Here is a 13,187-nt window from a genome sequence, read left to right on the forward strand (position 1 = left end):
ATCAAAAGATTACATTGTTTCCCCCAACAACAATAGGGTTTACTTCACCATTGTCATGGTGAATCTAGATGAAAAATGGATGAAGAATGGAAAAACAAACCCTAGATAAGAAGAAATGAAGCCTAAGCATCCAAGAGATCATCTCCAGAGAGTGAAATTAGGTCTGGCCGCCCCCTTCTGTCAAAAGAATACATCTAAACTCGCACTAGGGCTATTTATAAGTGAGGAGCGCAACAGAAAACAAGCCCAAGCCCAGCAGACAATATCGCTAAAAATAGCTTTTGACTCTCTACAGACTCATTTATTGAGTTTTACTTGATTCTAAGCTCATTCTAAGCAGTAAAGGGAGTAATTTGGTCTAAAATGACATATGAAAATAATTGTTTTTCAACCTTCATCAATGTCACGGCCTAGGATGGATTGGGTTTTGAGAAGGGAGTGTAGCCCAACAACTAGAGGTGCATCCAGCACATTTGAAGACAATTGCGGACCCATGAGCAGGGAAGGTGACGCTATAGCAAGCAAGCCCCAACAACACACAGTCCAGGAGATTTTGGAAGCAAAGGGTAATTTAATTGAAAGGTGTGTGCAACCAGCAAAAGGGGGGATAGCAAACACAAAACCCTAGGGGATAAGTGAGACCAGCCGCCACTTACTCTAGGAATTACTTTCCAATTTCACTCTCGGCATTTTTTTGGGTGATTAAAAGAAAGCCGCCACTGGGAGCATGGTGCAGAGGAGGAAAATACGTTAAATTCTGATTTGAAGAGAAGCACACGGTCATATTTTTTTGAACATGGAGGGTGACGTTGGGTGAAGGAGATAGGTGTCATGGTTGGAGGTAGTAGCTGCCACAACACATTGAATTTTATTTATTTATTCAACACTTTTCATTTTATTTGGAATTGAAGTACTCGTTGCATTTGATGTTCTTAGACTGCTCTCGTGTTTATTCTACTCTGCCTAGCTCAATATTTAATCTATTGTGTGCTTACGATTAGGTATACGCTTAGTTGCCTAACCGGTGTCTGATCTTCGCTTAGTTGATTAGGCTGTATGGTGCTTAACTGATTAATTTGTGCATTGCATTCGCTTAGTTTGCAATTTTGAAGACCGAATTAGCCTTCACGTAGTTGGTTGATTTGTGTCGGATTTGGGTTAGAGTAGTTTGTACTTGTCGTTAATCTGTGATTGGAAGCATAGTAATTGAGTTAATGACCAACCGTCTCTAGTCTGTCTTTGAAACCGTTTTTAGATCTGTGTTTGCATTTCTTTTTGCGTCAGTGTTTTGATTTTGTTTATCCGCATTCACAAACCTTTCACAACCCCCCTCCCCACTTTGTGTTGACTTAATGCTCGAACCATATTTGGTCCTTGAGAGACGACCTAGGGGTCATTCCCTAGCTATACTGCATTTATTTGCACATCAAATTTGTGTGGGTTGCGACAGCCCATCACTGAGTCACTTCAATTTTCCACATCAAAAGATCAATCTCCTGTACTTGGATCAATGAGATATTATGGTATAATAGAAGAGATATGGGAGGTTGATTACACCAAGTTTTTTGTTCCATTGTTCAAATGTAAGTGGTTTGACAATAAGAGTGGTGTGAAAATAGATGAATCGGGTATGACANTGGTTGATTTTCGAAAGGTGGGTTACCGAGAAGAACCATTTATCATGGTACATCAAGCATCTCATGTTTTCTATGTCAAAGATCCTGCGTCTGACCATTGGTATGTCGCTCTTCAAGGCAAAAAACAAATTGAAGTTAACGAAGACAATCTGATTAATATTCATATTGCTGACAACCATTCATTTCAAACTACAACAAATTTGGATAACCAATCTCTAGTTGACGAGAATGTACATTCAATTCGGTCAGATCATGATGAGGGAATATACATGTGATGAATCCATATCTTTATGTGTGAATTTCCAATTTATGTATAAGTATTTTATTGATATTACATAAGTTTTCCTTTTATATATTTCCTATGATTACTATTACATGTTTTGTTAAATTGTATGATATTACATAAGTATTTTATTAATATTTCATGTTGTTATTTATTTTGACAGGTATATGGTTGATCATCCACATTCTTCAGGGCATGAGGCTCCCCCTTCCATATCCACTAGAGGACCCACCAGGATGAAACAACTTTTGATCAGAAAGAATAGTGGTGAAAGAACTCCAGTGAATGTTAACGTGATCACGGGTATGGCAACTGGCCCCAATGTTGATGACTTCCGATCATACCTTGGAGTAGTGGCACATGACAAGATTAGTATTCCCACTCCATCTTTTGACCATGTGTCCGAGGTTGATCGGAACATTATATGGAACGATATATTGGTAAGTTACTTAATATCATTTGAATTACAGTTTGTTTATATTGCTAATTTTGTAATGATACAACTTTATTATGTTTATTTCAGCTGGCATTTGACATTCCAAATGTCACAACACTTAGAAATAAGTGTTTATCAATTGTTGGTGAAAACTTCAGAAACTTTAAAAGTAAGTTGACCTCAAGATATATTTTTGGAAAGCATAAAAATAAGTCTCCATGTAGTACATATAAGTCCATTGATGAGGAGACTTGGCAGCTCTTTGTAGAGAGTTGGACATCAGAGGAATGACAGGTTAGTATAGTTGATATTATTCAATTCATCATTAACAAATATATATCATATGAACTAATCAATTAATCATGTCACAGGCAATTAGAAGCAAAGCACAAGGAACAAGTGCTCAAAACAAAAACCCCCACCTATTATCTCGTGGTGGGTATAGGAAGCTTGAGGAGAAAATCCTCAAGCCAAAGGCATATGCTAGACCACCATCTCAGGTAGGTAGGCCCCCTCAGCCTCGTTCTCCACCTTCTCGACATGAAAAATGGAAGTTGGCTCGTATGAGACCATCGGGCACCTACTCTTCTGACACTACACGGGAAATTTCTGAAAGAATTGTAAGTTATCACTGTTCGTAAAATAATAATAATTTCATTATACATACGACATTGAACTTTTTAAAGAATAATGGTGTTTTGTAATGTTACAGGACTCCTTGGTTGAGTAGAGCTCCCAAGGTCAATTCACTCCAGAGGGTCGGTCGCCAGGATATTCTTACCGCTGCGATTGGACGACCTGAGCATCCTGGACGTGTACGTGTTGCTAGAACTGGAGTAGGAATTGGAGATTATTTTGGGAGCTCTTCTCGTCAAACTCCATATGCATACAATGAAGCACAACAACAAAGGATGACACAAGAGATCACGAAAAAGGTTCGAGCGGACCTTACGGAGGAGATTAAGGTACAGTTCAGGACAAAGCTTAGATCAGAGCTCAGGGTTGAATTGTTTAGTGAGCTCAGCTCCATGTCCTAGCAGCAGTTTGAGAGCTATGGCATGTGCCCGATGCCATCTCCTGTACAGGAACAGGAACATGTTATGCCTCCCACTGGTAAACTTAATAAACATTTATGTGCAATTTTTTCTATCTTTTGTATAATCTAACATTTACTCTAACAGGGAGAAGCGGGAAAGGAAGTTGTTCAGCATCAGCCATCCTAGGGGATGACATGGATGATGCTAGTCCATGTCTGTTATACATTTTAGACGATACCGAGACAGTGCTGGTAGCTCGTGGAACAATGTTTAAGGCGGCGACTGTTGTTCATGGTTTGGAGATATCAGAGGATGAGGTGAAGGTCTCAGTAGACGAAATGATCATACCAGATGCCTCAATTCCTCTACCCACAAATGAGATTTTCACTGTGGAACATGCATTCCAGTCTTTTATCGCTTGGCCTAAACATTTGGTTTGTTCAGTTTCTGACCCCCCCCTCCCCCCCCCCGTATGGAATTCTACTTTACACTTCTCAATTCAAAAAGTTTACATGTTAATGATGTCAAAACTTATCTTATTTTTCCATGTAACAACAGACGCAAGCACAAGAGAATATTCCTCTATCTGAGGATGATCATCTTGGTTCATTGCATCTACTTGCTGACATCCTTGAAGATAAGCCTTTGGAGGTTGAATATGATGCTAATGTATTTGGGAGAGCCTCTGAGGTCCCATTATACCTTCATAGCCAAGATGTCAGNGAGCTTGCNTCGGGAACACAAGAGTTGAATATTTCAATTATTCAACTATGGATGATGTAAGTCTACAAGCAATTATTTATATATAAAATTGATTTATATATCAAGTATCCTTATATCAAAGTTAATTTTTGATTTCAGGTATATGCCTGGGGTCAGTAACAAGTTGGGGCGCTCTGATGATTATGGATTCATTGATCCCTAATCCATTATTCATGAATCAAATGATTTTGATCAGATCAGCACAAATCTCATAAGAAGTTTTGCAAGCGACAAGAAAATATATTTTTTGCCGGTTATATCCGGGTAAGTGAACTTTGTTAACATAATAAAGTTCTATATATGATTTTAAAATATAATAGTTATTATGAATTTCAGGCGCCATTGGCAGCTTCTTGTAATTTCTATACACGAGAACTATGCTTTGTGGTTCTGCTCATTGCACAGGTCTCCTCCCACACATCTCAGACAATTAGTTGATTGGTAAAAACCTCAATGTTTGGACTTTCTTTTTTATATAAATGAATGCTAAAACTCTTTTTTTTTATATATATATACTTCTATTCCAGCAAGTATGATGATGGTTGGGAGATCAATTGCTAATAGTTGAAAGATTGCATGGATTTCTTTCAAGGTTTGACATATGCTAAAGTCATACTTTCTTATAGTTGTTTTGTTTTAATGTTTTTCACAAATATTTACAATTGTGATGATATATTGTAGTGTAACAGACAAAATGAGTCATATGAGTGCGGATACTATGTAATGTATTGGATGACCCATATTATTCGTTCTCATATCACAAGAGGCTGGGAAACAGTAATATTTAAATCTAACAAANTTTGATTTTCTCCAAAATTTTGAATTCATATACACTAATTAATATCAATTGTCTTGTGCAGAGATTCAAGGCTACTACACCAGTTCTTGAGAAGCCACTTTCATTCATGAGGAAAGCTGTTGCAAAGTATATAGTTATATTATATAATAGTTCTTAGTTAGTAGATTTAAACATTGTATTTGATTAGATTGTATTTTATTAGACTTTGTACTTTATTTGATGTTAAAATACAGTTCAACATGTGTTTGATATGCAGGTCTGTTTTTGTGGTAGTGGATATCACAAAAACAGACATGCAATTTAAAAAAATTGCAAGAGAATATGCTGTGGTAGAAAGTGAGTCGTTTTTTTATTTGTTTTTTAAAAAAGACTTTTGGCCGTGGTTAAGGCATGAACCGCGGTCTATTCTTGGGTCTTTTACCACGGTTCGAACCACGACCTATAGTGGAACAATTTTTTTTTAAAAAGAGTAGGGGTTATGGCTGCGGTTCCTACTATAACCGCGGTCTATTCGTATACCTTTTGATCGTGGTTGCAACTGCGGCCTATAGTCACGGACTTTTTACCACGGCTGTATATGTCACGGTTCTTAAACCGCAACATATAGGAAAAAACAACCGCGATCATTTCCTTTCGCTGTACTAGTGGTAGCTTGAAATATGCATAATGTTTGAAATATGGGAAGATTGATTCACTTTTTTTATGATGAATTTTGACTCATTGATTTTGCTTTGTTTCAGGAAGATGACCGCAAAACTTGTGGAGGAAAGAGGGTTGCAATTGAAGCAAATTAATATTTAGCTCATCAAGGAAGTAACTGGCACAACAATTTCGGAATGGAGTACTTCTTAGTAACTGAAGTTTTAGAATTTTTCCCTCTTAGTCCTTCGATTCAAGGTAAAGGATAGTGCTTTGAATTAATTTAATATAAAGGTAAAGGATAGTGCTTTGAATTGGTCTCATTTTCTTTGCATTTCTATTTTGATTAGACCATTGAAAAGATTGGAGTTTTGAAAATATTCTACGTATACATCCAAATGAAACTTAAAATATGCATAATAATTCATTGTACATAGCATGCTTTTGGCACCATGTAAGAGTTAGCCGAAACAAATTTTATTTTAAATTATTCATTGACTACTTTTACTATTAAATGATGACTTTTCTCACACTTTTAAAATTTACGTATACATTCATTTTAAATGCTTTTGATATGATTTAGTTTTTTTACTTTATTTCAAAGTTTAATTTATAATTATTTAGTTATTTTTTAAGATTACAATAATAATAATAATAATAATTATTATTATTATTATTATTATTATCATTATATATAATCAGTTTTTTCTATTACTAATTATTGAATTAATTTACACTTAGTTATTATTGATTTTTTATTATGTAAATTTAAGTATTTTTAAAAGTATTTACGTAGATTAATTTATATCAATAATTGAAGCGGTGTACATGAAGATAATGACATGGAATGAAGAAAAAAATATCCTATATCAAAGTTTATGGCCATGTTATTGTCAAGGTTGAACAGTAAACCAAAAATATAATACATCAATGGATAAGTTATCTTCTCTAACATAGAAATTAGGTTTTGATTAGGTGTTGTTCATGTTTTGTTTATATTATGTTTAAACTTAAAAGTTAAAATTAAACTTTTGTTTACACTACACACTTTATGTTAGACATCTTATTATTTATTTTTCATTTTAAAACTTTTATTATATACTTGAGTGGAACAATTTGAAATATATATTATAGTTTGCAAAATTTATTGTAGGTTTAAATCTCTTTTTGGTCCCTAAGTTATAAGCAAATCTTCAGTTTAGTCCCCGTTTTTAGAAATGTAAATCTTTGGTTCCTAAGTTATATAAAATGTATCAAATGAGTCCTTTTTTGACTTCAAATATGTTTTTGGTTGTTTCTTAACCACTACTACATATTTAGATTGCTCTGATTTGTTTCTTAATAATAACAGCACTTTAGATTGTTCTTTGTACTTTGACCATGAACATAAAAAAATACTCATTTGATATATTTTTTATAACTTAGGAATCAAAGGTTTACATTTTTAAAAGCAGAGACTAAACTGAACATCCGCTCATAATTTAGGAACCAAAAAGAGGTTTAAACCTTTATTGTATTTCAAGTTTTGGTTTCATGATTAAATAAATAAAATTAAAAAAATTTTAAATATATTATGGTCACAACAAATTTAAATTTATTATTATTTTTCTTTAATTGTATGAATATCTAAGTTTGTTGATGAACAACAAACTTAAAATTTAAGTCTATTAATGAACAACAAACTTAAAATTTATTCGATTTACCATACTTAAAAAGTTTTGTAATAGTGTATTTGAAATTCTGGCTCAAAAATAATAATTATTTAATTTTATCAATTAAAACATTTTTTTAATTTATTAAATTTGTCTTATATAACTTTTATAAATATTTATTCATTTTCTTTCTCTCTCTTTTTCATCTTCTCTTCTTAATTTAAATAATCTCAATTTTACTTTCCTTCTCTTTAAATCTATTTCCTTAAATCTATCTTAAAAAGCAAATAAAAAATTAACTAAAATTATATCAAAGTATATATTTAAGGTCCTTCATATTTCTATTTAACTATCCATAAATATTTAATGCCTAATCTCTCACGTTGAAAATATTAATTTCCACGTCAACTAGGCATTAGTCAGATTAGTCAGATTGACTTAGTCGTAAACTTACCTAGTAAAAACACTCCAAGCGCAATACAGTACTCCGTCCAGACGTTCAAGTATTCTTCCACATCTTTATTTTCTTCTGTGTTTCTAAAATTTTAATTTTAATTTTTCTTTATTAAGAATCAACCGATTCTCCTCTGGTTAAAAATTTTATACATTTCAAAAATTATTAAAACTTTAACCGATATTTAAAAACTGGAAAAATCTTAATTAGCTTTGAAAATCAATTAAGAAAATTCTACTAAGAAAAAAAATTTACCCATTCATGTACAAAAACAAGTTGCTTCGTTTGCATTAGTTGAAAATTGAATAAGAAAACAGACTTGCCAGAAATCATGAGGTAAAAGATTTTTGGAATAATTCTTTGAATATTTTGTTGCATGCATTAAAAAAAGGCCAAAGATAGTATATTTTCATTTTCTTCAGTCTATAAAAGATATTTCAATATTTAAATAAAAAATAGTTGAATTACTTTAATAATCAATAATTATAACTATATCATATGAATTTCTTAGTATACAAACTTTAATAAACTTTTATTTATCATCGCTTAATTATGACTTAATCATCAATTATTAAACTAATTTGTGTTAATTTTTACAAATATTTTTAATATGCTAGGTGTATATCGATAACTCAAACAATCAATTAAATTCTTTTATAAAATAACGTGACTTTATTTGTGTCGTTAATTGTTTTATATGTGGAGGTTAACTCAATCAAGCTCAAACTCAAATTGTTGAGGATTGTCAACCATGGACTGAAAGCTGTAGACGTAATTTGGTGTTATCACTCGGTATTAGACACTGATTGGATGTATTTAAAAAAGTTGCCGTTGGTTCGAAGAGTTGTGACACATTGTGTGTGTTGTTAGTTCAGACACATGACATGATATGAAGTGTCACGTATTCTCACATGTTAGATTTTTAACTATCCAAATGATAAATTGACCTTTGTCCTCCATAAATAGGAGAGCTGGACTTCTAGCCTATCATTTTGACACTTTTTCCTGCAAGCTTCTGCATATACATATTGTTTAGTAAGGAATAGGACGGACGACCTTATTGAAATAGGGTGGTCGGCCCAAAACATTTTGTATCGGAACTGGTCAACAGAATCCAAGCGACGCCCGGTGTTCCTGACCGGTCACAACCTCTGTTCGTAGGAAAAACCTTGAAGAATCCACATGGAGTTTTATCGTCACGAGATAACCCCGCATTCTCCGCGCTTACAATGACCTTCGAGAAAATCCTGAGAGACAAAACGTCTGGTATGACCACTACGTCGAACCTTCAAATCACTCAGAACCGTTCGGGAGAACCGTCCGAGACACCCCTGTGAAGCGTTAGAGATGAACGGTCGCACGAGAGAAACCAATGTCTAGATTACAGTTTCCTCACCGAAGCCATAGTGTGACGGGCGTTCCGAACGTCCGGCGGAGGACGAGAATCAATATAAGAAGTTCCCAAGATTAAGATAAAACCAAATTAACTATAATGGGCCTATAATTGGGCCGTGATTAAGGATTTGTTAATCATGGGCCCATAAGGAAAACTATAAATAGGAGTCAAGGGTAAGAGGTAGGTGGTTCTATTGAATGCATATTTATTTCACTCTCTCTCTATCTCTACCTTTTCTATCTTATCACTGATACTGACTTGAGCGTCGGAGTGCCGTTAGCAGGTACCCGGCCGAATTCATTCGAAGCGAGCAATTGTATTGGAGCTGAACCAGGAGAAGACCGGACGGTTTGCAGTGGGAAATTGTGTAGGAGAGCTTGGAGATAATCCCGACCGAAACATTTTGGCGCCCACCGTGGGGCCGGAGGATTGTAACCAATGGTGACCACAAGAAACGCTAGTACAGAGGAGCAGACTGAGATGTGGCGAATGATGGAGCAACGGATGAAGGAGATGCAACGCAAGCATGAGGAGGAGATGGCGGCGGTAAGGGCCGAGTGTGTGGCCGAGATAGCGAGGTCTAAGAGCGGAGGAGCCGGAGGTGACGAGGGTAACGATGGAGACAAACAAGATCGTACGGTTGTGTTGGAAGAAGAGAAAGCGGAGCACAGTAGTGCTCGGACAGACGGGAAAGGAAAAGAAGACAGAGAAGACAAAGGGGACAAGGGGGATAGTCACATGCTTGTGAAAGTGGAGGGGCCTACGGTCCCGGTTCCTTTCGCCAGGGAGATTATGGATGTGCACATCTCGGAACAATTCGTTCCCCCCAGTTTAAAATGTACGATGGGTCTACCGACCCTTCCGCCCATGTTAGATCTTTTATCAACGCTATGACGTTCCGGATAGGATGCGATGCCATTTGGTGTCGGACTTTCTCTTTATCTTTGGAGGGGGAGGCATTAGATTGGTTCAACGCGCTCCCCGACAATTCTATCGTGAACTTCAAAAGTTTGGGTGAGATGTTCAAAAAGCAATTTGCTGCCTATAGCATGGAAGAAGTAACGGTGGTGGACTTGATGAACTTGAAGCAAGGTAAAGAGGAGTCTTTAAAATCTTTTATGGACCGGTATCAGAAAACTGTCCGAAAGGTTAAGGGCCTTAGTTTGGAATTGGCTCTTCAGTACGTAATGCCCGCTGTCAACACCCAATTTCGTCTGGGTGACAAAATATATTATTTTTATTTTTATCTTGTTTCTTTTTATCATTTTGTTTTTGATATATTATCTAATTTTTATTTTTATTTTTTTTATTTTACTTATTTATCTTTATTTGTTTTCATTTTTATATTAGTTTTTTATTTTAATTCTATTTTTACTTTTTATTTTACTTTTTTGTTATTTAGAGTTATTTGTTTTATTTTGCGTTAGTTTTATTTTGTTGTTTTTATCTTTACTTTAATTTTTATGAGAAAAGAAAAGAAAAAAAGGAAAAGGAAGAACCGAAAAAAAAAGAAAAAAAAAGAAAACAAAAAAAACAAAAATTGCTGCCCCTCCCTGCAACAAAAAGCGTCAGACCACCATGCTTACCATCCTGCGCAAAAGCAATGCTCAAAATGCATACATTCATCAAAGAGGGAAGATTTTGAATATTTTTTTGGCCAATTGATACAATGAGTACACGAGAAAAGCAAAAAGACAGAAGAAATCCCAAGGGAGAAGAGATACGCACTGATCATACAGAAGGCAGAGGGGGATTCGGAAGCACCATTATCATTCACTCACACAGGGACCACGCCCTAGAAAACACTACTCTCAACTTCAGGATTTACACTCTCTACTCAACAGAATCCGTCTGATTGACACTGATCATCACAGCTTAAGGGAGAGCTCTTGATTCTTAGACCTTCAGGATCAGCGTCCTTCATCCTGTCACAGTAACAGCTAAAGGAAGTCACAAGGAGAGGTTCCCAGAGTTTAACAATCGATAACAACACTCCAAGAGGTAACACCTTCCTCACTTGAATCATCATGTAATATGGCTGCATTGTATGTTGCTTTATGCTTGATTGCTGCCCTGTTTGAGTATGTATTGTTGTGCGAATATTTCCCTTTCGCCATTTCTTCTATAACCTGAAACCTCTAGCCACATTCTTGTCTTGTATTGGTAATCTTTACCCTCACCCAACATCGCCATCATCCTCCCGTATTCACCCTTTGACTTCTCATACATGGTTTTGCCTACAATATCCTCATTCTCGTCCTCCTTGTCACCCTTGCTCCTAGCTCTCCTGCATAAAAAAAAAAAAAGAAAACAGAAGAGACCAAGCCAACCCAATATGACCCCTCAACATCACAACACCATAGCCTCTTCAATCTGCACCCAGAAAAGGAACAACAAAACACAAAACTAAACAGATTTCCCCAATCTAATTCCGATTCCAGCAAGCCATAAGCCAAGTTCTCACGGTCATCAACCATAACCACAACAACAAGAGGAAATGCTAATCAAGAAATCAATTCATTGAAAACATCTTTACCTTCCCTTAGACTAAGTTGTGCGTTCCAAATCAATTAACCCCAACACAAAATGAAACCCAATAAGCATGAGCACCGAGAATACTTGACAAGTTAAGAAGAGAGGGAAAGAGCTCTGTTGGTTGCGGTCTCTGTGATGCCGCGGGTACCGATGAAGACTTTAGACAGTGCACGGAATGAAGAGAGGAGGAGAGAACCTGACGCCGTAGCCGACGGTTTCCTCTAACGTGGGCAACGACGCGGCGACCAGTGGGTTTTGGCGGTGCCTTGACCTGCGACCTGCGGCGGTCGTCGTCGTTCTCGAAAGGGTAGTGTTTCTTCCTCACGCGAAGAGGAAAAAAGGGAATAGTTGGATTGACGGTAGAGCTGGCGACGGCTTGAACGGCGGCACTGGTGATGGCTTGGGCAGCGGCACGGTGGCTGTTCGAGTGGTGGCTGAAGGGACAACATCCTTGTGGTGGCGACCCACGTCGCCGGCAGCACCTCCGATCGAGCTTGAACGACGTCACGGCAGCTGGTCGAAGGAGAGGAAACGCGGATGGCGGAGGTGAAACCTCTAGGGGTTTCTCGAAGGAGGAACTTAAGTCTCTGGAACGTGAAATATTGAAATGAGAGGGAGAGCTTGAGGACCCCTCATGTTTCTGCTGCTGAATAAGCCTTGGGTCAGACCCTTGGGCTCTAGTTCTCTTTTTCCAAAAATAAACAAAAATAAAACAAATCTCTTCTGCACCACCATCTGTTCTCACCCGTGCACCCCCAGCTCCCATCACACACCCTGTTGTGTTTCCTGGTTAGGCGTCAAGCCCGTTATCGTTTCTGTTTGAAACTCCCTTCCAATCCGCACATCCCATTTCTTATCTGGCACCTCCTTTTGTCTGGGCTTAAGCCCATTCTGCCTCCAAAAAAAATCTCTATTCGTATCCACACACCCCTGTTTCATATTCACACCCCGGGTCACTTGGGCTTAGGCCCAATCAGTTTTCTAAAAATTAGTTTGTACACCCTCTTTCTATTTAAGTACTCCACACCTTTTTATTTTGTTTTCTTATTTTACTTTTTATCTTATTTTTTTTTATTCTTATTTATTTATTTATCTTGTTATTTTTATTTTTTTATTTATTTCTCTGTTTTTCCTTTTTCTGTTTTAAATATCTATCTACTTTTTGAATATGTAAATACTAAAAAAACAACATAAAAATATCTTTTTCAACAAAAATTTATTTTAAAAAGGTTTAAGCACACGTGCGACCATTCTGTCTGCCTTGTGCTAAAAACCTTCTTCTTCTTTCAAAAACAACAAAAAATTATTTTAAAAGGTTTAAGTACACGTGCGACCATTCTGTCTGCCTTGTGCTAAAATCTTCTTCTTCTTTCAAAAATTAACAAAAAAATTATTTTAAAAAGGTTTAAGCACACGCGCGACCATTCTCTCTGGCTTGTGCTAAAAACCTTCTTCTTCTTTCAAAAAATTAACAAAAATTTATTTTAAAAAGGTTTAAGCACACGTGCGACCATTCTGTCTGCCTTGTGCTAAAAACTTTCTTCTTCTTTCAAAAAA

This window comes from Vigna radiata, unplaced genomic scaffold (assembly GCF_000741045.1).
Source record: "Vigna radiata var. radiata cultivar VC1973A unplaced genomic scaffold, Vradiata_ver6 scaffold_23, whole genome shotgun sequence".
NCBI lineage: Eukaryota > Viridiplantae > Streptophyta > Magnoliopsida > Fabales > Fabaceae > Vigna > Vigna radiata.